Below are 17,296 nucleotides of genomic sequence, written 5' to 3' on the forward strand. Positions count from 1 at the left end.
TATGCAATCATCAATGAAGGACTTTCCCAGGACCTCTCTGATGCCTTCACATTAAGCCAATTGTCTCCTCAATGAAGGGAGGTCAAGGCTAATTTCTGTAGCCATGTCTCATCACAACTCACCCGAACACCAAAAAACAATCAGAAGCAAAAAGCAGTGGGATCTTGATGGAGAGCATCAGATATTCCAATCAAAGACATCTTAAAATAAAAGCCACGAGGTTACTCCACACAGTGGTCTCACCATGGCAGTTGAAGGACAGGATAGCAAAGGTGTAGCAGAAAACTGAAAATGATCACAAAAGATATCTGCCAAACCATTGATTTACTACTTACTAATTCAAGCTGAAATTCATGCACCGGATTTTCATCTTGGAGATGGGTAGCTCGAGTCAGGAAATTTTCCATCCTGGCACATCTGGCTCAGGAATAAGTGCCCTGTACAACATGATTTTTGTTCTGGTGGGGGAGGAGCGAGTGCAGTATAGAGTCAGGCCTGCCACTCCCAGACACAGGTCGGAGGTGACAACAGGGGCTGCCGAACGCTGAGGCAGGTTAGTTAGAAAGCCTGCCTCAATTTTCCGGGACTTCATCCTAGTTGTTTTGTTAAATTTGGGCCCTCTAGCCCTCTCCCCTCACCCTCCCACACACTCCCCATGCCCCATCAGGCTAACTCATGTCGAACCATGCCCCCCAACCACCCCCAATAGCCTCTCATACCCTCCATGCACCTCATGCCTCCCACCTACTCCTAATGGTCCTCATATCCTCTATGCCAACTCATAGCACTTTCATGCCCATTCACCCAGTATACACTCTGTATAGAACCAATAAGCCCTATAATAACAATTACATAGCTGGAACTGTTTAAAAAAAGCCATGCATAACTTTTATTTAAAAATGCTGTTACTACAACCCTATAAATGTGTTAATTACCCAGCAGTATCAATAACAGAAACTATATGCACTTAATGCATCTTTATCTTGTGCAAATAAACATTGAGCCACTGACAAAATAGATCTAAGCAAAAAAACACTTTAGCTATCAGACAATGTTTTCTCTTGTGTGCACCTGTTTCAACAGACTAATAGAAGTCTGGACTCTCAGGCAAGCCTGCATAATTGATTCTGTACAGAGTGTCTGCTGAGTGAATTGACATAGAAGTGCTAAGTTGGCAAGAATGGTATGAGGGGCCATTGGGGTTGGTGAGGGCATGTGTTGGCATGGAGGATGTGAGGGGCCATTGGAGGTGGGTAGGGGCATGAGTTGGCATGGGGGGACATGGATAAGATCTTTGGAAGTTATCTTTCAAAAGGTTCCCACATCCAGACTATGGCTCATGACACATCTGAGAGTCCATGAACCACAAGTCGTGGAGAAGCTGGCCTGACTTCATGAAACTAGGAGGTGCCTACACCCGCAATGAAGCCAGGCAGGTCGGGAATGTAGTGAGCCCGCACTCTTATCCCATGCCGCTGAAATTGGGGCTGCCAGGAATGGGGGTGGGAATCCCGGAATTGATCCCATCTGCCTTTTTTAAAGCTCTGTGTAGTCTCACCAACATGTTGAAAATCCAGCCCCATATCTGCGAAGGTACCATGCCCAAACCACCATCCTCAACATTTCCTGTGCAGTTCTTTAATTTAGGTTCTCACCCCAGTGATAGCGGTCTTGTCACTAAGTTAGAAATTCATGGGTTGAATCCCCTTTCCAGACATGTGAGCACATAGCCTAGACTCATACTTCAGTGTAGTGTTGTGAGAGTGCTGCTCTGTTGAGGAAGCTGTATTTCAGGAATGCTGATAAATTGAGGTTGTCCATCTGATGGATGTAAGAGATCCTTTAGCACCATTTGAAGAAGAAGTAAGGTTTCCAATGTCTTTGTCAACAATAATCCCTCAGTCAACATTCCTATATCCCACTGGTGACAACACTTCAAAGGTAAATTGGTGCCTGGGATGAACTTTGTGACCTATTTAGGATGTGAAAGGCAAGATATAAAAGGAATTTTTTTTTTCTAACAAGGGACAAGCACACAAGAACTCTGAAAAATGTCCAAGTCAAATGTGGTGCATTTATTTCATAGGATTACATAGAATTTACGGCATAAGAACTGGCCAATTTGTTCCAACCAGTCCATGCCAGCCTTTATGCTGTAATAGATTCTCCCCCCAGCTTCCCTTAGCTAACTCTATCAGCATTACCTTTTATTCCCTTTTCCTTCACTTGCTCATCCAGACAACCTCCCCTGCCCACCACCTTAAATGCATCGACACTATTTGCCTTATTCACTCCCATTGGAAGCGAGTTCCACATTTTCATCACTTTCTGGGTAAAGAAGTTTCTTCTGAATTCCCTAAATTTCATGTATTGTGTGGTGTGTAAATGTGGTTTATTTCAGATGTGTGATATGGAACATTTTCGAAGTGATTCCTTTCTAAATCACCATTCCTACACAGTAGATTGCAGTAAGCACAACCATTCGTCCACAACTGCATTGATTCAGCTGGTGATTTTCTTTACGCTCGTCTTCGTATCTTGAAAGACATTTGACATTGAAAAAAATGACTTTTACAGACAATCCTCCTTCGATGTGGTCCATGGTTGTATGAAGACCTTGGCTGCTCCGAATTCTGAGGTGTTACAGAAGAGGTCAGAACCATGCAGCTCAAGGTAACTGGCTTTCTACAGCCACCACCAGTTGCTCCTCCTCACCCATGCACTGTCCTTCATCCTGTACTATCTTCTTAACCTGCGAGGTCTGCATAGACATGCTGGTACCTGTCAGAGGTAGAGGGCCAGATTTTCAAAGTGTGATTGGGAATCTATACCCGGTTGAATTCCACATCCCTACCCTGTCCGTGCACTACGCCGTTCTCGCAATGCTATTTTTAAATTCAAATGTCCCAATTTGACATTGGGCAGGAGACCAGGGCCAGAATTTTTCCCTCATCGAGCAAGTTCGGTGGGAGCGGACAGGGACGGTCGGGAAGCCAACTGCCTCCCGCGATTGTCTCTGTTCTGTGATTTCACACGGGAGGGCCAATTAAGGCCCGCCCTGTGTGGATCGCGAGCGGCAGCACTCAGCGCTACCTATGCGGGTGGGGGGAGGAGGGAGAGCGGGCCTGGCGCGCAGTTCGCATACGCACACAAAAGAGCGCTTCAGGGAGCTGCTTCAGGGAGATTGAAGCACTTTTTTAAAAAATTAATAAAGACAATAAAAATTTAATAAAACATGTCCCCTCATGTGACTGTGACATATGAGATGGGCCATGTTTTTAATTTCAAAATAAAGTTTTTATTTAATGTGTATTAGTTTCAGCAAACCTCATCCGGCTGGTGGATGAGGTTTCCTAAAAAATGTAAAGGCCGCTTGGCCTTTTCGCCTGCCCGCTAACCGTGAGGTTGGATGGGCAGTGCAAATTTCAAGTTAATTTCTTTGTTAATGGCCTTAATGGGCCTTTCAATTATCAGCGGGTGTGCAGCCGAATCCGGAGCATGCCCGCTGAACGAGATATCATGCGAGTGCGCGATGACATCGGGATGCGCGCCCAACGTCATCGCGCATCATGTTATGCTCGGGCGTGTCAGGCGCGCGCCCACACGCCGAACGTAAAATTCTGGCCCAGGTCAGCGTCGATTTAGAGGCATCAAGCACCTCCAAGAGGTGTGACCTGTCTGCCTGGCACCAGTGGCAAAGGCAGGCGACAGTCATGTTAGGAATTGCCACTGCCTTGCTGAAGAGAGCAAGTAGCTCCTTAGAGAGTCAGCACCATCGATGGGGATGAAAGTTGCCATGCAGGCTAGATGCAGGTACTGGGCTCGAACTGCAGCAACTCACCAAGGCTCCTTCGACAGCACCTTCTAAACCCTTGACCTCTACCACCCAGAAGGACAAGGGCAGCAGATGCATGGGAACACCACCACCTGTAAGTTCCCCTCCAAGCTGCACACTATCCTGACTTGGAACTGTATCACCGTTCCTTCACTGTCGCTGGGTCAAAATCCTAGAACTCCCTTCCTAATAACATTGTGGGCGTTCCTACTCCACATGGACTGCAGGGTTCAAGAAGGCAGCTCAGCACCACCTTCTCAAAGGCAATTAGGGATGGGCAATAAACTAGCCAGCGACACCCACGTCCCGTGAGCCAATCAATAAGAACCGGTGCCAGTTGGCCCATCAAAATTCAATCCTGCACATGTTCAAAGTAACTTTCCCATGTTCCTGCAACGAATCCATAGCTGGGCACTAACATACACTAAACTGTTCGGGTTCACTGAAATAAAGATTTAAAATAGCATTCTCCATCAGACAGGCCCCTTAACAAGCTTTTAAGGAACTTTATGAGCTGTTAATTGCGGCAAGGGGTTTTCCCCATTTCCACCCACCGCCCCCACCCCCTCACCCTGCGTGCCAGCCTGTTGAAATTTACGAACTGTCCTGGAGCCCACGCCTGGTCCCAACCCCAAAGACCTTTGAAAATCCAGCCGAGGGATTGGCACAGGATGCTATTAGATGTTGTAACATTGACTGTGGCAGTTGTCTATTCTTCCATTCACGAGAGAGGAATAAAGAAAATATCAAGTTACTGCCTTAAGTAATCAACCTGAATCATTGTTTACATTTCCTGAGTCCCTGTGATACTACTCCATGCGAATGTGTATCTGTGGAACAGTCTCTTAATAAGACAACATTGCAAGACATAAAGAATATTCATATCACCAAGTTAAATGTAATATTTGAATAAATCTAGACATGAAGCGACCAACTATTTCAAGAATTAAGCTAAAGATAAAAAGCATTAATTAATTAAGACGTGGCAGTGCAAGCAGAACACAAAGGGGGAAATAACTACAAAAAGCAGAGAGACGATTAACAAATAAAAACAATTGAAATTGTTTGCACAAAAATGTCCCGAGTATGAATGACCTGGAGGCAATAATTTGTAAAGAGGATCAAAACACAGCAGGGATAATAGGTAACTGAATAACGATGTAGAAAACAGGGCTCACAATTGAATATTGCCAGATATAACATATTTAGGATGGAAAGGGAAGGAAGGAGGGGAGGTGAAGTAACTGTTCTGGTTAAAGATAACACAATGGTAGCAGAAAAAATATATAACTAACAGTAATCCATATGGATTAAGTTAAAAGAAGGGATCCATCACCATAATGGTAGAAGGAAATTGGAAGAAAAAATATAAATCCACAGGTGAGTAGCAGATGTAGAAAATCTTGAAAAACAAAGAGACAGAAAAGTAATGGGAAATCCTTAAAAATTAAACAATGGAGTTCAAGAGAAGTGTATTTCACTAAAAGTCAAAAACAAACCAACTGATTAAGGGGCACCATGGGTGAATAAAGAACGAAATGAAAATTGAATCTAAATAAATATAGGAAGCACTTTGATACTAAAAGGAAAGAGGACCTAAGGGAACATGAGCAACATAGGAGAGAAGTTAGAAAACATCAAGGAGGCAATGAGAAACTGCAAAATCAAGTTATCATGTAATATAAAGAGAAATGATTGAATTTTCAATAGACAAATACATGATAGTAGGAAAATTAAAGCAGAGATAGAGACATTAAAGGATGAGTAAGATAAATTCACAGGTAACAAGAGAGAAATTGCAGTAATATGGAATAATTTCTTTGCCTCTGCTTTTACTAAGCAAAAGATGGCAAAATATTAATTTCACTAGAAAATGAACTGAAAGGCAATATTAATACAGTTGGGATAGAAAGAGAGAAAATAATTGACAAACCAACAAAACTAAAAGAGGATAATAAAATCCCAGGTCCAGATGTTATGCATCCATGCATACTCAAGGAAACTAGGGGGCAGATAACAGAGGCAAAATTTATATATATGAAAGTTCCATAGAAGAGGGACTAGTGCCAGAGGACTGACAGACAGTTGATGTTGTTCCTCTATCCAAAAAGGACATAGAATAAAACATGGGAAATATAAACTAGTCACCTTAAGCTTGTGATAGGAAAAAATTGAAATCTATGTGTAAAGAAGTGTTAGAAGAGCCAGACACAGACAAAAAAATATGAAAAAATAGTCAGCACAGATTGCAAAAGGCTAAATCATGCTTAACTAAGCTGATAGAATTATTTGAAGAGGTAATGGAAAGAATAGACAAGGGTAATGTAACAGGTGTCATATATCAGGCTGATATATGGTTGAAAGGTTGAAAAGAGAAAGCTAAGAGGTGACTGTAGTAATTATGGTTTTGTTTTGTGTGTAATGTACCTTTAAGAATAATACTTGTAAAGAAGATCACATGAGCTGTAGTAACCAATAGGAGAGTAGCATGAACTACCTCAACATTTTGTGTGGAGATAGAGTTGGAATTGAAAGCACACGTGTAAGTTGCTGCTGAGCACATTGTAAATAAACTTAATGTTTCCACCCAAGAAGTTTCTGCAGATCAACTCTATCATCAATAGTAGCAACTCGGCCACCCTACAACAAACTGGTGATGAAGATAAAACAGGAGTGAACAGAAAGAAATCTAGTTAGAAAGAAATCGGCAGTAACAAGCTCTGTTAGAATTGAAGAAGTTATCCTCTCTCAAAATTCCGCAGTTTGGGAGAATTGATCCTTTTGAACCAGCCACAGTTGATTGGTCTCATCACATAGAATGCCTCATGTTCTTTTTTTCAAGCGAAAGAGATTATGGGGCAAAAAAAGAGGCAAGCAATCCTCTTGAGTACTTGTGGGAGCAAAACCTACAGTCTGATTCAAAGTTTGATGGCACCCAATGCCCCATATTTGAAAAATTTCAATGAATTGGTGGACCTCATGAAGAGTCATTTTCAACCAAAGCCCTCAGTCACGATGCAGAGGTTCAAGTTTAATTCTTGAAATACAGATGAGACAATTGCACATTACATGGCAAATTTAAAGCAGCTAATGGAACAGTGTGAGTTCGATGCGACTAAGCGACATGCTCAGTGATCGTTTAGTGTGTGGTATGAATGAGGACAGTATTTAGAAAAAATTATTGTCCGAAGTGAATTTGGTCATGGAAAGTGCAGTAAGAGATTCAAAATCAATACAAAGTGCGCAAAATGGTGTCGTCCTCCACATCAGGCAGGAAACCCCAGCCGAAAAGGGTGTGAAAATGCAAGATTCTGCCGAGAAGCGGGTAACAGACTCACTAGCTGAAGAATAAAGAAAAATAACTTAGCAGTGAAATTGAAGAATAATTTTAATAGAGGTGGAAACAAGCAGTCCTTTAGTGATTGGCAGTTTAAAAAAATCAAATGCTATTATTCTCACAGAAATGGACATATGACGAGGCAATGCAAGGAAAGATTCAAGCAGGCTTGTAAACAAAAGAAGAAGCCCAATGAAACCTACAATGTAGAAGAGCCTGAAACAACAAATTCAGACGCTTACTCGTTGTTTAATCTGAAAGTTGGAAAGACAGAACCAATATTTGTCACAGTGAAAGTAAATGGCAAACCTGTTAGAATGGAAGTGGACACAGGAGCTTCCACTACAGTAACTGGGGAACATACCTTCAGATATCTGAATAATGGTGAACATCAATTAAGTTTAGAAGAAACAATTGCCAAGCTCAGAACATATACGGGTGAAGACATTCAAGTAAAAGGCATAAGCAGAGTAACTGTCCATTATGGAAGCCAATCGGCAAAGCTGCCAGTGTTGAAATTGAAAGGCAGAGGACCAAGCCTTCTAGGGCGAAATTGGCTAGGAGAAGTCAACCATGACTGGTCACTGAGATTCCAAAAGGAAGCTGGGAACGTTCCTGTTTTGAAAAAGGAGTGTGTAAGGACTCAACAACCTGAAGAAATGCAGGCTGTCTTAAGTCAAAACCTGGAAGAACAACAGAAGGATCCCAAAGAGACCCTGCTTGATGACAGAGTTCAAGGCAAGGTGAGCAACCTTCATAGGGAAACAGAAAACCTGTTGAAAGACCTTTACACATTACAAGATTCCCTCAGGTCAGAGTTTGTACCTCTGGAAAAGTGTGAAGAGAAACAGAAAGAATTCAGCACTTCTCTGAACAAACTGAAGGATGAAAGCATAAAAGCAAAAAACTGCGAATGCTGGAAATCCAAAACAAAAACAAAAATACCTGGAAAAGTTCTGTTGAAGGGTCATTCGGACTCGAAACGTTGACTGTGTTCCTCTCCGCAGATGCTGCCGGACCTGTTGAGCTTTTCTAGGTATTTTTGATTTTGTTAAACTGAAGGATGAGTTGGAAAAGATACAACAATGTTCAATTTTCCGAGAGGCAGCAAACAAATACAAAAAGGAGATGGGAGAGCTGAAGAATCAGCTAAATGAAGCCAAAGAGGCTTTGGAAGCAAAAGTCACAGAATTTTCCAAGAAGCAAAGAGATAATGAAATTTTGGGAGCCTCAGCCACTGAGCTCAGACAAGTTAAGCTGGCACCTGAGAGAAGCCTGGCCAACAGTGAAGTCAAAAAGACGGCCAAGATTAAAGTCTGCACTAGAAAGAAGATACAGAAATGCTAATAGGGCTTTAATTCTGGCAGCATACAAATATACTTTCGTACATAGGCCTGGCAATCAAATCGCAAATGCCGATGCCCTTCATCATTTGCCTTTACAAGAAAATGATGAGCATGTCCCAGTTCCACAGGAACTTGTTTTACTGTTAAATTTCTTAAATTCCTCGGCGGTATGCAGTCAACAGATCAGAGACTGGAGAAGTCAGGACCCAGTCCTATCTCAAATACGAGAACAAGTGTTACAGAGTTGGTCACAGGAGCCTGTATCTGATGAAATGAAACCGTACTTCAACAGAAGACATGAAGTAACCAGCCAAGATGGCATCTTATTGTGGGCAGCGTGAATGATAGTTCCTCCAAAGGGAAGGGAACCACTTTTAACCCATCCAGGAATTTCCCGAATGAAGACCATAGCACGTAGCTATTTATGGTGGCCTGAGATGGATGGCAAAATAGAGAGTTTAATAAAGAACTGTGTGCAATGTCAGCAACTGCAAACGTTGCCAGTGACAGCTCTATTACACCCATGAGAGTCACCAGGTAGACCCTGGGTGCGGTTACACATTGACTACATTGGACCTTTTCTGGGAACAATGTTTCTGCTCATTGTCGATGCCCATCCGAACTAGTTGCACATATATGAGGTGAAGTCACCGACGTCGGCCACTACAATTGAGAAACTGTGTCAAAGTTTTGCCATTCACAGACTACCAGAAGTAGTTGTTTCTGATGACAGCACGACATTTACGAGTGCTGAGTTTCAACGGTTTATCAGCCTTAACGGTATCACTCATGTAAAATTGGCACCATACCACCCTTCCTCAAATGGACTGGCCGAAAGGGAAGTTCAAATGTTCAAGGCAGGCATGAGAAAGCTAACTGGTGATTCCTTGGCAACCAAGCTGGCACACTTTCTTTTTCATTACAGGACTACCCCTCACACAACAACAGATGCCACACCTGCAGAGTTATTGTTGAAACGCTGTCTCAGGACAAGATTGAGCTTAATAATGCGGAATTTAGAGGGGAAGGTGGAAAGGAGTCAGGGAAACCAGAAAATTAGATACGACTGGCATAGGCAAGAAGAAGTTTCCTGTGGGAGAGCCGGTATACGTGAAGAACTTTGGAGAAGGGCCAACGTGGTTACTGGGTGACATAAATGCGGTGACTGGACATCTATCTTAACACGTGGAGGTGGAAGGCCGGATCATTCGTAAACATGTGGACCATTTAAAGATACAAACAAATCACCAAGATTTGGATCCACTAGTGATCATGACCGGGTCTGCGTTTCCTGTTGAGGATATTCAACCCAGGACAAGCATGTCTGATGTTCCTGTAAGAGCTGAAGATACAGAACTGTAAGTACCCACCAAAGCACCTGATGTTCAGGCAACTCCGGAAAAGAAGGTTCCTGACAAAGAACCTGAAGCTGTGAAACTGCGATGTTCCACACGTACCAGGAAACCGCCTGAAAGACTGAACTTGTAAATTCCTTACCGAGTGTAAATATTATGTTGTCTTGAAAAAATTGTACTTGTAAATATTATATGTATAGCCGAGTTAAAGGGGGAGGAATGTAGTCATTATGTTTTGTTTAGTGAAATGTGCCTTTAAGAATAATACTTGTAAGGAAGATCACATGACCTGTAGTAACCAATAGAAGAGTAGCATGGGCTACTGCAGCAATTAGTGTAGAGATAGAGTTGGAGTTGAAAGCACACGTGTAGTTGCTGCTGAGTACATTATAAATAAACTTAATGTTTCCACCCAAGAGCTGTCTGCTAATCAACTCTATCATCAATTGTAGCAACTTGGCCGCCCTTACAACAGTAACCTAATGAAAGCCTTTAAAATTATGAAAAATCTTGATAGAGTAGACATAGAGGGCATAATTTAATGCCCTACCCTGTGGCAAGTTTGGTGGTGGGAGAATTTAATCAGGCAGGATGGTGTCAGGTGGTAACCCTGTCACTTTCCTGCCTCTACTCTGATTAAGTCCGTGGTGAGAAAACTCGGGCATGGCCTTCCTGTCCCCCCATTAATTGATGCCCACTTAACGGCCTCATTCTGCCACCGCTAGTATTCACCAGTGGGTCAGCCAGGTGCCTTTGCCAACAGGAAGGGATTCCATTCCATGAACGTGCAGGTAGTGTGTGACCACAGGATGCAGATCCTGCAAGTATCTGCAAGGTACCCTGGCAGCGTACATCCTGAAACACTCCCAGGTACCGAGGCTCTTCTGTGCTCCAGCTCAACTAGCTGGATGGCTGCTGGGTGACAAGGGCTATCCTTTGAAGAGGTGGCTGATGACGCCTCTCTGCCACCCAAGAACAGAGGCAGAGAAGCGGTACAATACGAGTCATGTCTCCACAAGAACGGTGATAGAGAGGACCATTGGTCTTCTCAAGATGCGCTTCCAAAGCCTGGACCGTTTAGGGGGAGCATGACAATACCCCTCAGAGCGAGTGTCACTGATAGTGGTTGCATGCTGCGCTCTCCACAATCTGGCATTAGCAAGGAGGGGACCCACTGGAGGAAGAGGATCTTGAAGCAGCTCCACAGGCCACAGGTGATGAGTCCAGTAGTGAGTCAGAAGATGTGCACGGTGAGGAGAACACTGAGGGCATGGAGCCAGACCTCTGTAACCTGGAGGGAGGCAGGGACACCTTTATCCAACACTCCTTCAGCCAGGCTACCAAAGATCAGCTTCAACCGCATGTCAGGGGTACCACCTCCATTCCGGATGTCTGAAAGGACACTTTCATTTGAACAAAAAGTACACTCAGTGCCTGTGCAATAAAGTTCAAAGCCACCTACGTCCAGCATTACATACTGGCGATCCCCGCACCAATGAAATAAAAAGATGAAGTATACTCAGGCCATGATGACAAAAACACAGTTTGTCTCATTCTGGCAGTTTAATAATATTTACATAAACGTCTCGGGTCTTCAACCCCAGACCAGTATACACAGGGCAGAATATTTCCCTTGGCGGGCGGGCAGGGGCAGTCTGGAAGCCGACCGCTGCCCGCAATCAGGGCCGGACCACGATCAAGGCCCAGCCAGCGTGAAACATGAGCAGCAGCGCTCAGCAGGGTGGCATGGGGGGAGGAGGGAGAGCCGGCCGAGTGCAAACTTCGCGCAGAGCTGCCTCAGGGAGATGAAGCATTGTTAAGAAAAGAAAATGAAGAAAATAAAAATGTAATAAAACATGTCCCCCCTGTCACATGAGCAGGGACATGTTATTAATTCAATTTTAAAACTTTTATTTTATCTTTATTTGCTTTTAGAGACCTCATCCCGCCCATGGATGAGGTTTCCAAAAAAATGCAAAGGTCACTTGGCCTTTTCGCTTGCCCACCAAATGTTAGGTTGAACAGCCAGCGAAAAATTTAAGTTAATTGATTACTTAATGGCATCAACTAATGGCCCGAACTATCGCAAGGCACACTCGGCCAATGTCAACATGCGTCATTTCACGCTCGAGCGTGTCGGGTGCATGCCCGTGTGCCAAGCGAAAATTGCTGCCCATAAAGTCAACATAAATGAATATAAAATCACCTGTGACCTGTCCCTTTTGTGCTCATGGTGCCTTTAACTTACGTTTGCGAGTGCTACGTCTTGGTGCTCCCTCTCGCTGCCACTGCATTGGAGACAGCCTGCTGACTCTGCTGTCTTGTTGGCCTTGATGACCTTGGCAGTCATCCTCTGACCAGTGGAGCCTGTGCTGGCCCCGCCTGGGAAGGAATGGTCAGTGCCATGGCTGGCATCTCCCCAGTCACCGCAGCTTCATCAGATGCTACGGTCATTGGCAGAGAAGCCATCATCTAGAGCACCCTGAGAGGAGCCCACAGAGATGGCAGGCAGCTCGTGTGCCAACGTGAGGTCGCTCTGGACCTCCCTGCTCACCGTTGATGGACGGGCACCTAGCTGCGATACTGGGTGCCTCATCCATCTCCCACATGGACACTGACCACCAGAGGTCAGTGCCTGTGTGAGGGGTTGCAGGGCCAAGCGCAACCCCAGGAACCCCTGTCTCTGTTCCTGGAGCTGTGTCTCCATGAGAGTCTCCACTCTCTCAATGGAGGAGGTATTGCACTCGGCCATGAGGGTCAATGCAGCCCTGATGCTCCGCATGGACTCGTCCATCATGGAGACCCTGGCACGCATCCCTCATGGATCTCTGCCAAATCCTCCTGCACATCTCACGGGACATCCAGCATCTGCTGCCTAATGGATGACTCCAGAGGCTCATCATCAGCCTTCATCCTTCATGAGCATCGTCCTGGTCCCCAGCTGTCCTCTGACTGCAAGCGCCCTGGGCACTCTCTGCCTCCACCTTCACCTCAAGCAAGTGTGAAGTGCCCTCACCAATGTGCACCGAGATACTAGATGCCAATCTAATGCCCACCGAGGTGCTGGTGCCTGCACTGGTGCCTGCTTTAGAGAGCAGGTGTGATGCAGATGCAACAGAAGCTCGGTGGTAACCCGCTGTCGAGGGTGGCTCTTCAGGATCCACAAAGCGCACACTTGCTGGTGAATCTGAAAGGGAGAACAAGGACATGTCGTTAGTTAAAGACACCACACTGTCACTGTGCATGCCAGGCACCCTGGTGAGACAATGGAGATCTGCATCAACATACCATCATCTTTCAATGATCAATGGGGACTCCAGATTTGAGGCTCCATCAATGAAGAGACTACACTGGAATGGTTGCACAAACTGAAAGTCTCACCTCTGTGCACTGCACTCTTACCTTTGTCTGGCAACCCCACCTCTCCATGCCCGGTTGGCTCTCAAGCTCCAGGGCTTCTTGTTCATATCTGGAAAGGATTAGGAGGTTAGCGGAGCCTCTGCTGGTCAGCGACCTTTCAATATTGTTGTGGGCCGTCTTCTCCTGAAACAACAAAGGAGCATTGAATAGTCCACTCTCTATCTGCAGCGACATTGCAGCCTGGCCAACCCCAGCTGATGAGGACCTGTCAGGGCACAGCTGAGTCGTGGGCTCGAGCCGCAAGGCCCTCAATCCAAGCAGCCCGGGCTCACCCCCTTGGCCAGCTCCAGCATCATTGACAGTTGGCACTCAGACTCTAGCACCCCTGAGCTCCACAGGGGGATAGCCACGTCTTAACACTTCTGCACACTGACCTATGCCAAGATGGTACTCACCCTTCCTGAGCACAGCAGGTCATTGAAGCGCTTTTGGCACAGCACCCAGGTGCACCGCACCACGTCATGGCTACTCGTCGTTGCTGCAACCTCCTCCCATGCGCTCTTTGTGAGGTGTGGAGGCCTCCTCCCCCCCACCATCCCTGGGGACAAGGGTGTCCCTCCTGGCAGCCACCTCTTCCAGGAGGACAGCGAGGCACTCATCAGAAAAGCGGGGGGGCCGAGTGCCTACCCAACCTGCCCCCCTGCCTGCCTTGTCCAGCCGCTCTCGAATCCATAGTGAAAGCACAGGAGACATCCTTCCATGGTAACCTTCCAGGGGTTCCCTGGGCTACTTTTAAACCTGCCACTGAGTCACCATTGGACTCAACGGCTTACAGGCCCCCACCCCTGCTTGGCCCTCCCCGGCCAGTGTGGAGCCACATTTCATCCTGGGCGGGCCTTAATTGGCCTGCCAGCATGAAATCGTGGTCGGGGCCCGATTGCGGGCGGCAGACTGGTTCCTGACCGCTCCCAGGCCCGCCTGCCCGATGAGCTCAAAATTCTGGCTTATGTTTCCACTTGTGGGGAAGAGCAAAGCTCAAGGCCATCACCATGTGACAGTCACCAAGAAAATAAATAGAGAATTCAGAAGTAACATCTTTACCCAGAAAGTGGTGAGAATGTGGAACTCACTATCACAGGGAGTAGTTGAGGCAAATAGTATAGATGCAGTTAAAAGGAGGCCAGATAAGCATATGAGGGAGAAAGGAATAGATGGTTATGCTGATAGAACATAATAAATAGGAGATGGAGTAGACCATACAGCCCCTTAATCTTGTTCTGCCATTCAATACAATCATGGCTGATCTTTTGTCTTAACTCCACTTTACCACCAACTCCCCATATCCCTTGAGTCCCTAGAGGCAAAAAAAATCTGCCTTGAATATATCCTCTAGGATGGAGAATCCACAATCCTCAAGTTAGAGAATTCCAAAGACTCACAGCTTCTAAGCCTCTAAGGGGAGTTGGTGGCATAGTGGTATTGTCACTGGACTAATTTCCAGAGACCCAGGGTAATTCTTTGGAGACTTGGGTTCAAATCCCACCATGGGTGGGATGATATCCAATAACAAGCAGGAATTAAAAGTCAGATGCTGATTGTTGTAATGTCCTTTAGGGCAGGAAATCTGCAGTCCTGGCCTACATGCAATGTGGCTGATTCTTAAAAATGCCCTCTGAACAAGGGCAATAAATGCTGCTGAATGAATCCCATGAATTATTTTTTTTTAAATTTCTCCTCATCATCCTAGATGATCAGATCCTGAGGCTGTGTTTTAGATTCCCTATCCAGGAGATAACTTCTCAATGTCTACCCCTTTAGTATGTCTCAATGAAATCACCTCTTATCCTTCTAAACTTCAGAGTTTACTCAGCCTCCCAACACAGGACAATCCTCTCATTCCTGGAACCTTCACCTATAGTGAACCTTCAAGTTAGATCACAAAGAATCGAGGAAGCTCGAATGGAGTATATATGGCAGCATGGACTATTTGGGCTGAATGACTTGTGTCTGTGCTGTATATTCTATAAAGCTGTATGTATGAAGAGAGGTCTTTTTATGAATGCAGTGTTAAATTTCTGAAGGTCTGACTCTTTTATGCTATGTTACCAATGGGACTTACACAATACATTCTCCCTTTCTGCCACCTCCTCAGATAATTTGTGCTTGTGATGGGCCGGAGGGGGAGTGTCCATCAATCCCAAAAAATGTCCACTCCAATCCCTGTAGCTTTCTATAAGGGCTTTAATGGCCTAATCAGTAAAGTTGTTAATTCCTCATTTGGCAATGCTCATTCTTCAACCACATTGGTCAATAAATGATTGCTCTATCCTTCGTGGTGTAATTCCAGCTGTTTAACTAGCTCATAATTTCATTTTGTGGCCGGATGTTGGGATTATTACTTATGCTGCTACTGGATGGGAATTAAAGTACCCATTTTACCTCAGGTCCAATAAACAGTAAAATGGATGTTACATCAGCAGGACCTAATAACTTTAAAAAAGCTAGGGTCATGCTCAATTAACCTACAATAGACTCTAAATCTTAAATTGGCATTCCCTTTTGCACAAATTAGTACAATCTGTTGTTTTAAGATTGTGGTTTACTGAATTTGAATTATTCCTCATACATGGCCAACTAAATGAATTATAGTTTAGTGCTAGACCTTAAAAGACATTTATAAATTTGGTCTGTATCGGAATAAAGATTGATGACTAACTTTCTCACTTTGCAAAATAATGTTCTTCGGATCGAGACTGCGCTCATTTTTAATTTAAAGCTTCACCGCAAAATCTCTGTGATTTAGCCTTTGTAAACTGTTATATAAAGATGTTTGCTCATAATTACTGATTTCTTGAAACAGAAGTTACACAGAATGTTTCAGAGTTATAAATCATTTCTCAACTTGCATTCTAATTTTTAATAGGCCATAACTATTTAATCAAAACTCATAATAAGATCCTTAACAGTATCTATAGCTGTATGTAAAGGTATGCACCTAAGGAATTCTTATCAAACCAGCCAAAACTTTATAAGATTTTTCTCTTCTGCTGTGGGATTCCATTAGTAAGATCATGTCACGATGCTGGTTCTGCCAGAACAAAATGTCAACCAAGTTACAGGAGCTCTGTCAGATTCTGATAGTAGAGGACTAGGAGGTAAAAATTGGAGCCCGTTTTGCCCATTTTATAATAAAGGACAGATTTGGGCATACATGTCCTGTGCTTCAACAGCCCTTGAAAAACACCCAACCCAATGCAGGGGTAGACCATTTTTCAACACTCACTGGTCGGTGCCTAAGAGAGCTGTTAAGGCTCCTTACATGTGTAACTAAGGGACCTAGGAGCTATTTTAGGCCTCTTTGCAGAAATTGGATTGCAAAAGGAGTCCTTCAGTCGCTGCTGCAAACCTAAGCGCCAATGTATGGTCATTTAAAAAAAAATAATAATAAACATTGCTTTGGAACCAGGAGGAGCAGGAACTCTCCTCCACATCCCTGATTTTGCGATCGCCCCACACCGCCCCCCCTTCCAATTCTCAGGGCTTACCTTAGGATCACTGCCCAGTGAGGCAAGTGGCCTGACATTTATCTAAGTAAAATGGGTGAGCTGCCTTTGTAACCATCACAGCCACCGAAATAATGTAAATGATGTCCAATGTCAGCTCACCTTGAAGCCCAGTGTGTATTGATGGCCTGCTGCTGCTTATGCATCCTAAAGAAGGATATAACCAATTTTTAGTCTCAAACGTATTGTATAGAAGGAGCCGAAGTGTCAATCACAAGGAGGGGGCAGTTTTTGTATGAAAGGGATGGAGTTATTTGAACTGTCAATGTGAGATCAGTTGAGATCCTGACTTGTTCAGGATGCGGAGGAACTGAACTATGGCTGAATGCAAAAGAGCCAATCTTTGAAGGCATTAATAGTGAAAAGCAAATATGCCCAAGAGAAGGAGTGAGGCTTGGATGCCTCAGCACATTGCTTTAAGGTGGCATGGTAGTAAAAAAGTTGAACAGATAATTGAGTTGATGTGTTGGGCTCATTCAATTTAAACCGAACCTTTGATT

At 44.5% G+C, this 17,296-nt stretch overlaps 1 protein-coding gene across 1 annotated transcript in view; it reads right to left on the minus strand.

The window, feature by feature from the left end:
* Window positions 1–2,081: 2,081 nt before the first annotated feature.
* The window catches only part of LOC144681664 (protein Wnt-7a), a 48,511-nt gene continuing 33,296 nt past the window's right edge, over window positions 2,082–17,296 (minus strand). Inside the window, exon 6 of the mRNA XM_078543466.1 lies at window positions 2,082–2,781. The gene's annotated coding sequence lies outside the window, so the exon portion shown is untranslated. The remainder of the gene's footprint in view (window positions 2,782–17,296) is intronic.

Source organism: Cetorhinus maximus, chromosome 6 (assembly GCF_964194155.1).
Source record: "Cetorhinus maximus chromosome 6, sCetMax3.hap1.1, whole genome shotgun sequence".
Classification (NCBI taxonomy): domain Eukaryota; kingdom Metazoa; phylum Chordata; class Chondrichthyes; order Lamniformes; family Cetorhinidae; genus Cetorhinus; species Cetorhinus maximus.